The sequence below is a fragment of the Octodon degus genome, unplaced genomic scaffold, assembly GCF_000260255.1.
Source record: "Octodon degus isolate 3935 unplaced genomic scaffold, OctDeg1.0 scaffold00108, whole genome shotgun sequence".
Classification (NCBI taxonomy): Eukaryota; Metazoa; Chordata; class Mammalia; order Rodentia; family Octodontidae; genus Octodon; species Octodon degus.
In genome coordinates, this window is record NW_004524684.1 from 2,735,720 (window position 1) to 2,754,342 (window position 18,623).

Consider the following 18,623-nt stretch of genomic DNA (forward strand, 5'->3'; position numbering starts at 1 on the left):
GCAGTCCTGTCTGATGAGAGCACCCTGGGACTGTGCTCTCTTAGTGTCTGACTGAGCAACCTCACCCTGCGTGGCTTCCCGGCAAGCTAACCAGGTTGCGTCCCCCTCTCTCTGCTGGGCCAGCTCCCAGCTGCCAGTGCTCCTTCTTGTCCTTCTCATCCGGAAAGGAAGGACACAGAGAAGCCTCCATGTCCGCCCAAATACCCATCTGATTCCAAACAGCCTTGTTAAAGCCAAAAATCCTCAAGAAATGTCTCAGTTTTTGTCCATTGCAGACAGTCTGAACGTCTATTTTTGTATAACAAACATATTTTGAAATTTCAACAGGATTAACAACCTGCTAAAACAAACAAACTACATTTTGCAGCAGCTCTAACATGAATTCATAGAAAATCCAGCATAGAATTGAAATTATGAAGACATAAGAATATATCATCCATAATCTAGACTGAAAGAAATCAGTAAGAATGCCCACAGCATGATCCACATGATGGCATTGCCTAAGACCAACTTTACACTTACGTTCAAGGACACAGAAGAAAGTAATTATCCATGAACAGAAATATCAGCAACGCATGAAAGCTGAAATAAGGAAATTCAATACATGGAAAGATCTACTTGGGGGCTACACAGCAAAGAGTAGAACAAAGAATTAGTAAGCGTGGAGTGAGATTAATAAAGTCTAGTCAATTTGAAGTCACAAAGTAAAGTAATAAAGAAAGTAAAGTAATACAGTAATAAACAGACCCTCTATGCCCCATGGAACAATATTAAACAATGTGACACATTGCCACTGGATTCACAGGAAAAGAGAATGAGAGAGGAAAGATAAAGGCGTATTGGCCAAAAATGTCCCAAATTTTGCAAGAGACATAAGTCTATAGGTTCATTTAGTTCAGAAAACTGCAAAAGAATTTTTAAATATTACATCATAGTTTAATTGCCAAAAATAGCAAAGTAACGATAAAAGAAAATCATGAAAGAGGTTAGAAAAAATGACATACTACCTACATCAGGAAATGGTATTGTGAGTGAGAACTAGCTTTTCATCAAAAACAACACAAGCCAGCTCCACCCCCAGGACACGCTGAGACGGCATTGAGACTGGGTGTGGTGGCACACGCCTGTAATCTCAGCTGAAAACTGGAGGATCACTGTGAGTCTGATCTGTGCGCTGAGACCCTGTAGACCCTGTACTAAATACATTAAAAAATAAACAGAACCCACAGGCCAGAGAACTCGAGGCTGTCTGAAGCAAACAATTTGTCTAAAAGAATTTTATACCTATTAAACATATTCTCCAAGACTGAAGATGAAATAAAGGTATTTTCAGATAAATACAGATCAAGTGTGTATTCACACTACAAGTAGTAACGGATGCTCCATAGCCAAAGAAAACTGGTGTCTCATGGAAAATTCAAACACATCAGAACCCAAGGTCAGATGCAAAGGTAACTCTGGGAGGCTGACCCAGGACAGCCACAATTCAGGCCCAGCCCGGGCAACTCAGTGACTTAGCGCAATAGTGTCTCAGTACAAAAAAATGTTAAAAGGCCTGACGACATAGACCAGCACAAAGACTCTGCCTTCAACTCCCGGTACGAAGTGGGAAATGCTACATAGGTAGGTATATATGAAAACTAGTTATGATGAAAATAAATATGGACATCAACTCAAAGAAAACAAGGAAGCTTTGGATGAAGTGCATGCGCTCACTGACATTTCCACGATGCCTGAATATAATTTTGAGCAGAGCCACTGGATCTCTTTGAGATCCATTAAAGCTCCAAAACGATGTCAAGTGTAGTAGCAAGTATGAAAGGCATCGTTTGTGTGCATAACCAAATTAGCAATTCTTAACACAGATAAGGAGCACATCTGGGAACTCAATATATGGGCATCTCTTTTGTGAAATTAATTGGAAAATTAAATTTAATGCTTAAATATACATTTCAATGATTCCCTAAGATGGATCAAAACAGCTTTCAGAATATCCACTTGGGCTGGCTCTGTCAGTTCCCTTTGCTATTTGCGTCACTGAAAAAAAAACACAACAAATTAAAGCAAATCTGAGAATGAAGGCAAATATCCTACTATTTCAGGTCAGCTTTGATGTGAGGAAGTCCATTTATCTTTGAATTACTGAGTTATTTGCTCTAATGCTCCTCATTGCCGTAGCAGGCCTTTTTGTACCTTGATGGATGGTCTCTATTATGAGAAATGTATTCTAAGCCTGAGCATTTGCTTTTGTATGCAGTGAAATTCAACCTTTGCAGGCCAAGGTAATATCATTTATACTATGTTCAACATCCTATTACTTAAGTTAGTAGAGCATTTGAAGACTGCAAGTTTAATAATGCACCTTTTAAAGAGATAAAAACCTATGGGAGTGGGGGAGATTCTAAGGGATTTTGAGCCTAAGGCCTTGTAGGTCTTTGTGGGGGCAGAGGGGTGCACCAAACAAGAAATCAGGGGTCCCGGATTCCAGTTTTGGCCTTAGAATACCTAGCTATGGTAGCATTAAGGGAGCTATTTCATTTCATTTGCTTTTGCACAAACGTGGGCTCCCATATATTGGGTTGATTTATATAAACAGGTGGCTTAATATAGAATGGTAAAGTATTTTATGAAAGTATTATTCACTTTCAGCCTTGAGAATCTTTTATTTATTTATTTCATTTATTTATTTGCAGAACCGGGGATTGAACTCAGGACCCTGCACTTGCCAGGTAAGTGCTTATTTTACTGAGTTATCGCCCCCGCCCCTAGTCTTGAGAATCTTTCAAAGAGTTTATAGACAATAAGTCTTTCATGTACATTTTACTTAAGTTAATAAAAGTGCCCAGAATCTTTGATAACAAACATCAGAATTAAGGGGAAAAATTATGTTCATAAAAAAAGGTTTGTGTGGGCACATAGCAGACAAATGCCTCAGTTTTGATCCACAAAACAGTATTAAAAATAGGAGATCTGACAAAATGATTTCAGGCAACAGTTGGTAGCAGGTTTAGTGGAACTTGTAACTTCTGATTGTGCTAAGATGTAATTACCATAATTCAAAGGTCTACAGTTTGATGCAAAATTTTGAGGTGTAATTACCTTCTTTGATCATCCAAGCATATGTGTTCCCTTACATTATAACATTCCACCTGAAAAATTTTACCTTAGCAAAACCCCAGGCACTGTATATTAATAATTGTGTTGTGTCCCTATTTTTATTTTTGTTTAGGTACAGAAGATTGAGCCCAGGGCCTGGGCTGAGATACATCCTTAGTAGTTTCCTATTTTTTTTTTTTTTTTCAGTTTGAGACAGGGTCTTGCTAAGTTGCTAAATTGCCCAGGCTGGGCTTGAACTTGTGATCTTCCTGCCTCAGCCTTCCAGAATGCTGGGATTACAGGCACATGCCATGAATGCTCCCTCTTATAGCCAAAAGTGTGCACTGTGGGTGCTACAGGCTAGTGTCTGATCCCACATGGATGACAAGTCAAGATATCTGACTACACAGCCAGTGTTAAATTCTTTTTTTTTTAATTTTATTTATTTGTGTGTGTGTGTGTGTGTGTGTGTGTGTGTGTGTGTGTGTGTAGCCAGCTCAGCCCACCAGGGGGCGGTGCTGGCTGGCATGTGGTGCTGGGGGATTGAACCGTGGTCCCCGTGCTTTGCCAAGCTTGTTCTAAGTAGGTGCTTTAGACCACTGAGCCATCTCACCAGCCCACAGTGTTAAATTCTTAAGCTTGCAAATCCAACTGGCCTACTTGTGGAGGAACAGGTCCCTGTCACAGACAAGCGACGAGCTGCACTTCCCAGAACAATGCTGTTTTCTTTTTGTTCTTCCAGACACATCAGTGTGCATCTTAATCTTCAGGGTGTCAGAAACACACGAGGTCCAAGTGCGAGCGTCGCAGAGCAGTAAGTGGAAGATGTGACCCACCCCCAACCATGCTGCCTGCCGCGAGCTGCAGAACAGTGACCTCGCTCCAGACAGGCCTGTCGGGTGCGGATGCTCAATTGCCTCTGCAGGGCAAGACAGACAGGAGTCAGGGAGATCAGAGCTCCACTGGCTCATCGGGAGCCTACATCTGGGATCCACTGCTAGGGCAAAAGCAGTGCCCACTGTAATTACTGTGGAGACTGAAGTGCTTCTATCAGTGTGAAAGCAAACTCGAACATCAGTTGGGTCATATCAATGGTATGGATTCGTAATTATACACTGAACAACTGTTTATTTGGACAGTGGCTAATATATTATTTCAGTTGATTTTTCCCTCTCTGGAGGCAATTGGAAATCTAGGAGCAGCCTCAGCATCAGCTCTTGCCACTTTGCCAGTTGTGTGCAGAATGAGCCAATTAGCGGGAATAGGTGGTCATACGTGCATTTGGCAGCCATCTTGCACAAAACGAGGGTAATTTTTTAAAATAAGACACTTGAATGCACCATCTCGGCACCTGAGAGCATCGTGGGAGGATCTGACATCAGGAGTTTCTGAACGGACCGCTATGGCTCCCTCCCTTCTCCTCTCTCACCCCAACGCGCAGTTCTGGGGTTCTGATCTGGCTTCCAGAACACATCCAGGTTCCATTGTCCATTGCCCCACTCCTGCCTGCTCCCTCCTAACATCCTGCTTGGCTTCTGCCACGCATCGCTGTCGTCACTGGAGTGCCTTCACCTTGGCCTCCTCGCGGGCCAGCATCACCAGACACAACCCTGCTGAAATTCGGGTTTCCGCCTCCCAGCGTGCCCTGCAGGGGCTGCAGAGGAATGCTGCCGACCGCAAGTGGACCCTGATGCTGCCTGCTGAGAACTCGGCTTCTCTGGACCATTCCCTCCCCACTTACCTTGACTTCCTATTTCTCCTAAAGTCTCCAGTAGTGCTCTAGCAGAACCTTGTTTCCTTCTTTACTGAGAAATTGGCCCAATCAGACACGTTTACACGTTCCCTCCACCCGATCTCCCACCTGGCTACTTCTTTGGCTCTAAGAGCTACCTCATGCCTGCTAAGAGAAGTGGCAGCCCAGGCTCCGGCAAAGGCCAGCCTCTCATCTTTCCCCAAAACCGACTCGAGGAAAACGGCAGTTCTCCCTTCCCTGTAACCGTCAACTTCTTCCTGTTTCTTAAATCATTCTTTTTAATATATGAACATTTTGAAGTTTTTCCTTAGCTTAAAAAGAATTCCATCTGTTGGCCCTCTTTCCCTTCCAGCTACTGTCTTGTTCCTCACCTTCCTTTTTTAGTAAGACCAAAAGCAAAACAACTTAGAAGACTTCGGTACACTCTGTCTCTCCCTTTCTCCCTATGGGTCAGGTCTGCCAGTGGACACAAGCGAGTGCCCCTCTCATGGGACATCTCACGGGCATCTGGCACCACTGACCAAGCCTGTCTTGGAAGCCCTGCTTGGCTCAGAGGAACCCACTTTCTTTTTTTCCCTCCCTCTCTTCCTGGCTGTGAGTTCTGCCTCCTGATTTCTGGTAATCTCCCTGCCTACGAAATCCACCCTGCTGCTCAGCCTACACAGCGCTCTCCTTCTGTGCTCTGTCCTCAGATCACGTCATCGGAAACATGACTTTACACCCCAAAATGAGCAGGTCCCCCCGAAATGTGCACCATGACGTGGGCCTCATCCCTGAATCCTAGAACTGTACACCCAACTGCACACCTGACCAAGTCCTTCTGGGTGGCAGAAAAAAAACTCACAAAACTAACAAGCGCACACCTTTCCGACCCCAGGATATTTCTCTTATTCTTGACTCTGGATCAACTCTTTCGGTATTCCCATCCCTGGCCTCCCTCCCAAAAATATCTTTTTCTTTTCTCCAGGATGTGAGGCATTCGATGTTGCATTTGCTTCTTTCATTTTATTTTATTTATAACAGTCTTCACTATCCCATTTTTGCCAAATTATCTTTTGCATTCTTGGTTGCTTTCATGAAGGATGGCATTCTTTGGTTTGCTTTGGTCTGTGCGTTTACTACAACAGCACACGCATGTGAAGCAGGGCCTGGAACGCAGTGGGCACTCCCTAAATACCTGCGGCACGATGAGCGGGTCACGCTGGAAGTGCAATGCAGGCCCGCCACCTGCTAAAGCCAAACGCAGAAGCTCTATGTACGTAAGACCAAGTGCACTTGTGATTATTCTGCCTGACTTTGAGCTTCCTGACCGTCCCTTCCCTCAGTTTGTTCTGCGCACATCTACCGACGTACTTGACAGGAAGCACACGTGCGCCAGCTTCTCTTCACACTGAGAACTGGACACAGCCCCACATGTACCTCTGTGTGGACAGGAATCACAGCTTCCTGGCCCTGGAGCCTGCCAGTTCCTAAGGCACTACTTCTGCTCTGTGGATTGCCTCGTGTCTGCGTTGGTGACGCTGGTGCTTTCTGGGCAGACGATGCTTTTAGACATTTCAGCCAGCTCTGCTCCTTCTGCCTGAGCACCATCTCCTCTCTCTACAGTGCAGAGGGCGATAGCTGCTCTTACACCTTAGACTTCCTGTGGAGATGGAAGCCACAGCCATGGAGAGGGATTTATTCCTGCTTGGAAGCTCACATCACCATGGTAGGTAAGTGGCCCAGCACTCGTGTCACATGTCCACAAGCAATGAGCTCGTGGTGGGCCTGGATATTGGTAGTGTTAGCAGTTAACCACAATCTGACATACAGTAAATAAGTAGATTTTGGCTTATGGCATGCATCAGTTTGTCCCCACAATGCAAGGACAATTCTCCTGGTGTACTTTAGGGAAAATCATGGAAGAAAAGTTCAAGAAGATTAACATCAACAAAATAGTATCACATAATTCTCCATATTAAGGAATTCTGACAAAAGTCAGAAATGATAACCTGTAAATATTTCTGTATTTTAGAATATTATATCTGAAGTCTTAGTCTAATTTAAATTATCCACATTGAAATAGAAAGGGTTTAATTTATTTTTTGAGTTATGAATTCATTTCTTGGTTAAGACACAGCATTATGTCTTCATAAACTTCATTTAAGATGAAGAAAAACATTTAGATATAATGCAATTGCAAATATATAAAAATTGTTTTAGGGTGTGATTATAACATACATTATGTATTTTGTGTAACCAAAAGAGAATCTAAAAAAGTTAATTAGAAGCTTTTATGTTTTTCCTATTTGGAAATGTCAAAATGGCAAATTTAACACGGCAATGTTCATTTCAATGAGAGAACTAGAAAATCATGTTGCAATAAAAGTATTATTTGTATGAAACACACTAATATAAAGTTGTGGCCAAAAGTTATTACCTGTTATTTTCCTTCACATTGTGCAAGTTTAGGTGTGAAATTTCTATCACACATTTCCACTATTTTCCAAGGGAGGAATCTTAATTGTAATTTTCTTTCAATTTTTAAGAACATAATAGATATTAGCTGGAATAATTTCTATATGAAACTTGCCCTTTGTAACCCATATATGTTCCATTACATGTTATTTTAAAAACTGTATTGTAATTTGGAGGATAATAATGAAAATTTAGATGGAAAAGCAACCATTTTTCATTGACAGTTCTTAAAAGGAGAGGCCTATGCTTGAATCTTTAATTTGTTTTAATGTATTAGCACAGTGTCTCACTACACAACTCGGATTCATAATGATCCTCCTGTTTCAGACCCCCTGGCGCTGGGGTTACAGGTGTGCACCACCACTCGGGGTCTCTGTGGTCAGCTCAGCATGCCTGAGGGGGTGGGGCCAGCACGATATGTGGTGCTGGGGATTAAACCCTGATCCCTGCATTTGCTTAAGCAGATGCTTAGTCAGCTGAGTTATCTTGCTGGCCCTATTTTTTGTTTTTAATCTTTTTTATTTTAGGAAAGAGTCTATAGGGTATTCAGGGTCTCACTACTAGATCAGACTCGTAGTGATTCACCTGTTTACAGCCTCCAAAGAGCTAGGATTACAGGCACACGCCACCATGCCCAGTCTCAACTGCTGTCTCAGCAGGCCCTGGGAGTGGAGCCAGCATGACAAGCCTGGGGATTGAAAACATGGCCCTTGTGCCTACTTGCAGGCACTTTAATCTGCTGAGCTATTTGGCTGGCCCCTTAATTTTTTTTTTTTTTCAGAACCGGGGATTGAACTCAGGCCCTTGCACTTGCCAGGCAAGTGCTTATTCTACTGAGCTATCTCCCCAGCACCCCCCTTAATTATTTTAAATTAGCAGATAATACCTTGCTTTGATTCTGTTGGGCAAGATGGTGTTTGGAAGTGCTTCTACACTGTAGACTAATCAAATAGAACTAGCTAACAATGCATCCCCCATTTTTTTGTGGCCAGAATACATAATATCCACTCTCTTTATACTATTTTTCAAGGATAAATATATTATTATTAACCACTGTTACCATAAACATTAACCATTTAGTTTTTGAGATTTGTACTTCCAATTACGATTACAGTCTCACTAACTCTGCAAGCCACTCCAATTTCTCCTAACCACCATCCAGCTCTCTGCTTTTCTAATGCCACTTTTTTAGATTCCATACATGAGCAATTAGATTCTTATTCTCATGTATCCATGCTAAAGTCCTTCTTAGCTTCAGGGTAGGTAGTGAGGTAACCCCTCTCTTTTCCTAGCAGGTTCTGATGCTAACTACAGAGTCATACTATGAAGTGGCCTAAATTTGCTTTAGTGGATGTAGGAAAATCATATGAGGAGGAAGCGCCCTCTTTTGTATGATTTGTACCTCCATTAGGATCTCACTCCACTCTTCAAGCATGTATGTGCCAGAAGCTCATAGCATTCTCTGGCTTGTCCTCTTGCATTCAAGTCAGAGGAAGTCAAGCCAATGGGACTATGAATATTCATTTCTGAAAGCTAACTGTGGTAACCTCCTAGGAGACTGCATTGGAAGAAATTATATCTCAGCTTGACCCAAGCAGTGACGAGGAATGGCGTAAGAATGTTAGCCAGAGTTTCTGCTGACTTACTGAGCACTCATACGCCATGCATACTGCATGCCACAGGAATTTCTCCTTCTTATCTGGAATCTCAGAACAACACTACCATCAAGTATTTTACAGACTAGGAGAAGGGAAGTTAGAAAGCCTAGGAAATCACCCAACTTTATTTGGTCAATCAAATCGGCAGCCAGTTCCTTGCTAGTTCCCCCACTGTATTTCACCGCTAGCCAGTGTACTAACAGAAGTTGGCTTGAGAAGAAGGACTTGGGCTTCTGGTAAATTACATTTTTATCTCTTTTCCAGGAGACGGAAGGCTTGAAGGCAAAGTTCCTTTTTATTCTATAGCTTGAAAAAAAAATCCAAATTTGCAATAGGACCACAAGTTATTCATCACACTGCAGACTACACGACAGATCAAAACTTCATCAGTAAGTTCTCAGGCATTAGGGAAGACCTGAGCCATTTAGGGGTCTTAATGAATCACACATTTCTCGTCCCGTAGGTTGGGTGGGGCCTGAGATTCTACTCTTAACCCTCTCGGAGCAGTGCTGACGCTGCTTGGCTGTGGACTCCAACAAGAACAGAGAGACGCAAACAAAACCAAACATCCCTCCTTTGAGTCCTCGTGCTATAGTGACAGAGCACTAGTGACCATCAACACAGAAGATGCGCATGGTTTTAGACAAGGAGTAACATGATATATGGATCTTATCCAAGGTTAATTTTTCTTGTACTAACTTATTTAGCTCACTTTCTATCTTACATTCCTCACATCTGACTGCAAAACTTTGTAGTTTCTTAGAGAAAAATTGAACTCATTTGTAGCATTCTTAATGTTTATTTGGAGTTTTAGAAAAAGTTAGATTGCAAAGAGCACAGACAAAAACATATGTGGACTGTACCATTTAATCATAATTCATGGTACAGTCCTCCTTTCTTGATGTGAACAAGGACCAGCTGCTTTGAGTCACCAATCACTGAAGTAGGCATGAATGATGGGTCATATCCACAAGTAATCTGCATATATAGGAGAGTAAAACAGAAGGCACTGCTCTGAGAGTTCAGTGGGAGAAACTGAACCCTAAATAGGATGCAGAATGGAAGATGCGGTCTGTGTACATGAGGACAGGTGTGTAGGGAACAACTGACTTTCCCTAGTATTACTAGGGAATTGTTAGCAGTACTGATCAAGGAAACCTCCACTGGAGCCCTGTATCTATAACCAGCATTCATGTGGGTGAGAACAATCCAGAAAGTGAGAAATAGGGCACAGACTCATATAACTCAGATAACAAAAGATAGTTTGATATAATCCACAGAGATGAGTTTCTCCTTTGGTAGACTTTGAATCAGGGAGCCCTATATAAGGAGAATTCCAGAGATGCCTGGGAAGTGGACAACTAAGAACTCCTTCAAAGGCCTACCAGTCACCAGTTATAGTTACTTGTGTTCTTTCAGGTTTGGGGGACATCAATTGTGAATAGGCATAATAAGAGTTCAATATCAATGTTTTTGACCCTGACTTAGCTAAGCAGAACTAGAAAATATTTTTCTTAAACTCTAATGAGCCAATCATAAGAGAAAGATTTGTGATTTCCAAAGTAGCACAATACAATAGGCAAGGAACTAGCATGAACCGCACCATATGAAGGCTTCTGCGGTCAATGAGATGAGTTCGTGTAACCTGGGGATCCACAGGAAGCAGGATTTCATATACAATGGGTCAATCCATGCGTCTATTCATTTTTTTTTTTTTTTTTGGAAAAAAAAAAACAAATAGAAAAATTTCTTTTTTTTTTTCCAAGTGACTTAAGAGTCATGCAAACAAGTATGTGGAAGGGGCTTTTTTTTGATATCGTAAAGGGATGATATTCACTTTCTTTTTCTTTTGTAGTGGTGAGAGCACCTACACAACCAGGCTGTAAAGTTCTCCGGGGCACAGGTTACAGCATCATCACTGGCGAAGCTTCCTAGAAGGGACTGCATTTTCTCAACAAGTAGAGCCCTGACTTACTCAAAGAGACCACACCCCAAAGAGACCACACCCCAAAGAGACCACACTTCCTCAGTTACAAAGGCAGTCCAAAGCACAAGCCCAATGAATTATCACAGAATGCAACAACTGCAACTAACCTACAGTTCAGCCACTGACATAGAAAGAGTTAACATCAATATCTTACGAAAAGGCTAGCTGTAGGTGACTTGCTCTGTTTAGGAAATCACTTAATTTCAGTTCCCTCCATGTTTTCTTGAGTGTAGAAACTAGTTATTTCCTGGCTTCTTAACCATTCTTCCTTTTCAGGCTGTTGGACAGAAAACCACTGAGCTGATAAGGACGACACAGGAGGCTTGGAGGCGGCGTCAGGAACGTAGTTCTAGCACTGTGGTTAGGGCTCCCTGAAAGCGCTGAGGAAAAGAGTGCTTCCTCCATTTCTTGCCATGCTGTGGATTTAAGGTTTCAACAAGGTGCTAGGCTGACAGCAATGAAATGAGCCCTCTACTATCCATCAGTAAGAGGGTGATGTATTCGTCGAACATGAACCACAAGAGAGCTATGGTGAGCACTTTCAATAAACCTCAACTAAAGTGATCAATATTTCTAAAAGAATATTTAAAAGCACCTCGGACAGAAAACTTCCTCCAGATTAGCTGGAAATGCTGAAATACAGTGCGTTCTTCAAGGCACAATGGCAAGTAAACTCCAGGCTCCAGGAATATAGACACCAAGAGTCCTTATTCAGGGTCTCAAGGTCATAACTAAATGAATGACATCAGAATGAATTTATGAATGGTGAGTTGTTTTTTTTTTTTTTCACTTTGTATATTTAGGTAGATAAACATGAGTAGAATCCTATTACTGGGCTTTTGCACACCTTCTGATCAGCTCCATATATCATTTTATTCATGTCTTTTGTCCAAAATGGCCAAACAGATCTTCTTTGTCCCTGATAATTCAGACGTGCTTCATGCTGGCAGTCTGCCTGAAGTCCCACCTCTTCCATAGATCCTTCCTTCTGCCCTGTAGGGCTCATAAAATCTCTACTGTCCGAGGCATCTAAGGACCACATTCAAAGAGCAACTCTCAATAGTTGCTTAGAAGCCTTGGCTCCGCAATTGAAAAGGCAGCTCGCCTACACTACGCTCAGTTTTAAGACTCCTGGGAGTAACTGCAGAGTGTCAATCACAACCTGCCAGGTTCATTCAAAATGCAAATCCTGCCCGGAGAGCTGACACGTGTAGAGGAGCTTCCTGGGTTCACAACCTATTGGCTAACCAGTCAGAGGAGACCGATGAGCTGCTGAAGGGAGAGAACCAAGGATGGCAAGAGCAGAAGGTTAGAAAAAACAGTGCTTTAGGTAGAAGGAATGGAGCGCGAAAGACAGACCACAGCTTGGTTTAAAACTGAGCCTAAGAGAACTTTGATATACAAAGCAAAGTGCTACTTTGAAACACCATAAGAGCTGACACTCCATTTTCCTTAGAGGGAAAATGCCAGAAAAGGAGATGCTAGCATCTCAGGTTCTCAGAAGAGGCAACTCAAAGAAGAGACTCTGCCATGTGTTGGACCAAGGCCAGTTATGCTGTGGCGTTCTGCTTTGTCCATGCCTTGAACTCAGTGTTTCCCTCAGTCACTCACTCAGCACCTGTTTAGTGAGCACCCAACATACATGTAGGTTGACAAGATCTGAGGTTCTGGAGATATTGTTGTGAGCAAAATAAAATTGGAACCTGACTCTAGAAGGTTCTGTTTTTTGATAGAGATATTAGTCAAATTATAACCATGATATAAAATTAAATATTAAGAAGTATACCTGACTGGTCATGGAGGTGCTTACCTCTAATCCCAGCACTCTGGGAGGCTGATGCAGGAAGATAAACAGTTCAAGACCAGCCTGGGCAACTCAGAAAAGACCCTATCTCAAAATTAAAACTAAAGATATGCTGGTGTTGTAACTCGGGGAAGGCCCTGGGTTCAAGCACCAGTATTACCAGAGGGAGAAAAAATATGCCTGTTAAGTGTAAAGAAGGAAAGTGTAATGATCTCTAAGAATATTCCATGGAGCCATTACAAGCCTGAGCACCAAGAGGATGGGGCAGTATCCTAGGGGAGGCTCCCGATATGCTAAGGCCCTGGGGTGGAACAAACAGAAGCTTGCTATGGTCTCTAAGAAAGGCTCTTCTTGAAGTCGCTGGCACTGAGGATCAGGAATCTGTCACTGTGCTTGGTGGCTGTGCCCCAGGTCTCACCTAGTGGGGAGACTGAGCCCAAGGATCCCTCAGTTCAAGGTTTCTGTCTCCATAAAGAAAAAGGAAATTCGTCAACACATGGCCAGCAGTTCCTTAGTCTGGCTTTTGATCTTCCTGGTCTTCTGGATGAATAAACCCAGAGCAGTCCCTACTGTGCTGCAGACCAGAGCCGCCTCTCCCCCCATGCCTTTCCCTTGGGCTGGGTGCACCTCAATGGGCGGTGCTCAGGGAGGTCTGGACACTGGTGAATGTCACCATTTGCTGCAGCATCCCTGCACCTGGAGGAGGGAGTTGTACAACTCCAGCTGAGGAACACCTGAGCTGCCTGTGCGACCAGTGTGTGTCAGCAGGGACCGCACAGCAGAGCAATGTCCCCTTCAGTGTAGGATCCTTTCCATCACAGTCTCAGGGAGAATGGAAGGTGAACAGGCTGAGCCGCTGGCCTGAAATCTCAGGTGAGACCCTGTCCATCCAGAAACCTCCTAACCTGGGAACTGTCAGTGAAAGGCATGCCTCTCCCCCCAGCCAGCCCCCAGATGAAGCCTTAAAAGCGCTCCAGGGTCTGGCTTCCTTGTGGTTTCAAATTAAAAAAGAAACTTTTTCTGATTGCCTTCTCCCACAGGGTGAAAATAAATGTTCAGACACCTTGAATGGACATTTTATATCAGTATCACCATCGATGGATTTGATGGAGCTGGGAGTGCCTGGGCAGATATGTAGGTGATATACAGGAGAGAAGAGAAGGATGCACTGATTTAGGCAAATATGTTGATGGGACAAAGAGCTGTCCTTGGGAGGAGAGCCCCTGGGCTACAGGTTCACTACTGTACCCATTACCTATGTACTGCAAATGAGGGGTGTGCTTTAACCTCTGATATCCAGACTAATAATTCACATCACAGTAAGGTTCTAAGGACACCATCTAATGTAGTCAAAATAGCAAAGTGCTTGCATTTTTTCAGTTATACTAAAAATGTGTTCTGTCCAAAGAAAGCAGATGAGGTCTGAGTGAGATTGGGAGACAGGAGAGACACGGAGAGAAAATGTGCCCGAAAATGAAACAAAATTGAAGTATTTTAAGCTCTGCCTTTTATCATGTCTCCACTTATTTAATGTCATGTTCCCAGCTAATAAGGATTTATCAATTGAAAATAAAGTCCATAGTCATAAAGTCCTACATGTACTGGAGAAAATGGACATCAGAAAGCAGGCCATTGCTACTCAAGGTGTTCTCAGAAAGTTTTTAGCTTTGTGCTTAAAAATATTTCAAGACCAACTAGCCTGGAGTAAACTATCTTTGTCTGAAACTTGTTTTATCTCAACTTTTCCACAGACATTTTATGAATAACTAATTTTACTCATAGGAAATTTTCTATTTATCAGATTCACAGTTACAGGACCATAAGAATATGGACATTCATATCAACATGGAGTTTTAGCCTTTTTTAAGAATTCATGCCAAGGGATAGGAGTGCAGCTCAGGGCAGAGCTCACGCCTCACACACTCAGTGCCACGGGTTCAATCCCCAATAGACAAGCCAACAAACAAAAAAGGAGCCAACATTGCCTGTGCCTGGGTGGCTGCTGCTCTCTGCATTGATTCTACCTTTTAGCTATTTTGTAGCTTTTAGAACAGAATGCATGATGGGGGCTCCGTGACAGAATGCTTTCCTGTTACACGTGGAGCTCTGGGCTGGATCCCCCGTACAACGAACAAAAATTAATGAAGATGTAAAAAATGATTGGCGTGAAGTTCCTAGGATTTATGACTCTTCGGCATTTCACATTTTCTGTTCTAGGTACAAGGACCACCTCTTCTGAAACAACAGGCACACCGTGCCCACAGCTTTACAAGCACGCTCCTCTCCCCACTCAGCCCTGAAATTTCTCAGGGTAAAAGAATTATCTCCCCTGCAGCCATACACAATACGGAAGTTACCCTGCTGACCCTCTTCGGAGCTCGGAGAGTCTATAGTTTAGCTCAGTGTTCTACTCTAACTGCATCCATTTCCCGCACACACATCAAGTGCCACAGTTAAACTGTCTATGCAGAAAATCAGTGGTCAGCTCTACATGCGGTGTTCAGGTTCCACTTCCGTTTTACTAAAGAGGTGAACCTCAGGGCCTGTGTAAGCTCATAGTTCTATCAAAATTGTTCCAAACAGGCTCCAAGAACATTGGCACTCTAACTCTCACCCTAAGGACAGGTGTTCAAGATGTAAAGCTCTAGCGGGATGCTACTGCTCTGTGGAGACAGTGGGCAGCATCCAAGGCACTTAGGGAGTTGTGCTCATGCTGCTGCTGAGATGATTGCACCCCAGTCTTGCTTGTCTTTCTCCGAGATGACTTCATGCCATTTTGGAGGAAGTGCTGAGGCTCTTTCTGATCTCTATACTTAGGAAATACAATACAATATGAATAATTGTTCTTTCTGGGCAATGCATGCACTGGTGCATATTTTGCTTGTTGCTTTTGCTCACGGATCATCCCTCAAGGTGTACCTCTAGCCCAAAACATGAAGATCCTAGCCCCTTCCCGGGAGCCCGCCCTACACACACACTATAATCTCCCAGTGCTGGGTCACAGAACGGTCGATTCTGCACGACCCCAATGGCACACGCTCTTAACCAGAGCCTCAAGCACAGGATCCTTTGCTAAACAGCACCCTGGCTCAGCTGGCTGGAGATTTACAGAGCCCTGAGAAGAGCCGAGTCGGCGTGGCCCTCCACTTGCGGGCCAGCACAGGGTTCCTTAATGAGCCCATGTGGTGTCCAGCACGGAATGCTTTCCCTCCCTGCAAGCCAGCGCCGGGACATCTCTTCATCACACAATAGATCACAATTCAGAACAGACAATGAGACTGAAAACGGCAGCATGGTGTCTTCGGGGACGCATGGCCAGTGAGTGTCCCTGGGTTTGGACCTGCCGCTTTCAAGGTCTAAAGTCCAAAGGCAAAGTGCCACACAGGTGTGGGTCTTTCCTTAGAGGGACTGTTTCCCAGCCCACTTAGAACAACAGGAAGTGTTTCCTACCATCTCTCAGGAGATCTAATCTCCCCTTTTAAAAATGGAAACCTGTGATTGCCAGGCAGTTATCTGTGGCTGGCTTTGCCCTGGGTAGTTTGGATTTGAAGTAAAACCGTTACCATCCACTCCCCCCACCCCCAAGCTGAGATCCGAAAAGGCAGGCAAACTGAAAAGAGCCGCACGTCAGCCGCCCCTGTTGGAAAAGCTGGGGCTCAGTGCAACCACAGTGCTGAGCGAGGCGCCAGAGCCTGAAGAGCAGCTCCTCAGGACAGAGCAGATCTGGAGCCATTTTTCACGAGGTTCACGAGAAAATGTCAGCTCTGAGTCTCATGTGCTCCCAGGGCGCATCTTCACCTGGTCCAAAGGGACACAGCCAGCCGCCCTGCCAGAACAGCCTCTCCCAGACCTTCCTCCCTCATCTGGGCATCTCTTGGTAGAGGCTTTGACAATCACATGGCACAGATCTGCATCCTATTTGAAACTAAATGCTCCCTCTTCCCCTTTCCTCTGAGGATGCTGTGAATCAGACACTTCTGAGTCCAAAAAGAGGAAAGCACAAGGCTGCTCTCCCCCTTCGCTTCCTCCTGCAGCTTCTTGCTAATAGCTCTGGGCAGTTTACTTCCGAATCCAGCAGGTTCCGACCAAGGCACAATGGCAAGTGGGCAGCCGAGCCTCCAGCTATCAGGGACAGCGCTGAGCAACGCTTCCTTTGTAAAAACACAGGAAAATACACTGGCTGGAACAAAAGACACTCTATCTGCACAGCAAGAAGCAGGAGGAATGATGTGTTTGATTTACACACATCTGCACTCACTCATTAAAATAAGAGCTTTGAATCTAATTCAATTATGACACATTGTATTCTTTCACCAAACCAGGTCCCACTAAGATGCATTTTTTTAAGCCTTGGTTCCAAAGGGAGGCGAACTGCGCTCCGATGGAGGAATACCTGGGGTTTGCCTTTGTGAACGGATGCCATTTCAAACTTATTCTATTTGAACTCAATTACGTGGGAAATTAAGACGAGGCGGATGCCGTGGGCTACCTGGGAATGGTCCTGGCACTGCAGAAAACACCCAAGTCAGCAGATATTTGCTGTTTACATCTCACCGGCCCCTCCTCAGGCGTTTGCAGCCCGGTGGAGCAAAATACCAACTATTCTCCAACAGCCACCTGACAATCGGAGACTCTGAGGGCTACATCCCCCTGGCTCTGCGCTCCAGCCCTCTGGCTCCGTGGAACAAAAGCCCAGCCAGCCCGGGAGAGGCGTTCGGTCCACGAAGTGCAAGTTCGGGCTCACATCTGGGGAATATGGCACTGCCTGCCTCCCCCGGGGTTGGGGAGCGGAGCGGGTGGGGGCTATAAATAGAACACACAGGCTGCACCGAGACACCGAGCTTACTGACCTAGCGCTCCGTTCAGAGCCGCAGAGCGTCCTCGGCCGCCTCTCCATGGTCCCCGGCCAGGGTCTTCTCCTCAAACCACCTGTACCGATCCAGCTCGGGCGTCCCCAGGGTAATTTCTCCCCATCCAAGTGGCCTCGCGGAGCTCCGGCGGTTCCAGTGGGATGCCTAGGAGTCTCCTCCCGGAGGCAGACACAGCCACGCCAAACTGCCGCGGAGGTCTTTTGTTTTCCCTCCTCTCCACCACGAAGCCTGCAGCACTTCTCGGGCTCCGGCTCTGCCTCGCCGTCTGCTCCTCCGCCCCGCCCCCACCCCCACCCGCAGCCGCGCTCTCCCGTGGACGCGGGGTCATCTACACCTCGGCCTGAGAACCTGCGCCCCACGCGCGGCTCTCGCTCGGGGCTCCCTCGGGGAGGGAGGGGCGGCTCTAGGTGAAGTCAGGTGACCCCTCCCTTAGAGCGGAGAGCCTGAGGGGGACGGAGTGTGGATTTTAATACACACACAGGCGCATTTACATTACAAAGCAGCCGGGAAGATCTGCTCCTGGAGATTAAGCATTTTTGTTTTTGCTTTCATAGTCCCCCTTTAGCAATTAAGAGAAGCTAGTATAGGATAATGAAATGTAATTAAACTTTTCTGTGTTAATAACAAGGCTGCCTCCCTTCACAATCATCCAGCTGAACAATTCTTTTAAACTGGGACCCTTCGCTGTTTCTGTTTCTTCCAAGGGTCAAAGCATCAGTTATTTTTACTGTTTGCGCACTTTTGCTAATTGGCCTTTTCTTTGACATCTAGTTAACCTGTGCCAAAGTTAAGGATCATTATACATGATAATAATAATAGCATGAAAGGAAGAAAAGTAACAGACACCAGAGCAGGTAGTGTGGACATAAAGCAGTAGTTTCCTATTGTGGAACTAAATCCAATCATGAGGAAGTTTTGGCTCTTGGGCAAATGGCTTATCCCGTCTGGGCTCCAGTGTCTCTGTGTTCATACAGAAACCAAATGTGACACATGCAGC

General features: G+C 44.6%; 1 protein-coding gene across 4 annotated transcripts in view; it reads right to left on the reverse strand.

Moving 5' to 3' along the window:
* Nucleotides 1-18,623, reverse strand: part of Magi2 (membrane associated guanylate kinase, WW and PDZ domain containing 2) — a 1,451,928-nt gene that overhangs the window by 777,075 nt on the left and 656,230 nt on the right. Inside the window, exon 1 of one of the 4 annotated variants that reach the window (XM_023724305.1) lies at nt 17,606-17,840. The exons of the other annotated variants lie outside the window; for them this stretch is intronic. The gene's annotated coding sequence lies outside the window, so the exon portion shown is untranslated. Of the gene's footprint in view, nt 1-17,605; nt 17,841-18,623 lie in introns of those variants that run through there. 4 annotated transcript variants of the gene reach the window in all.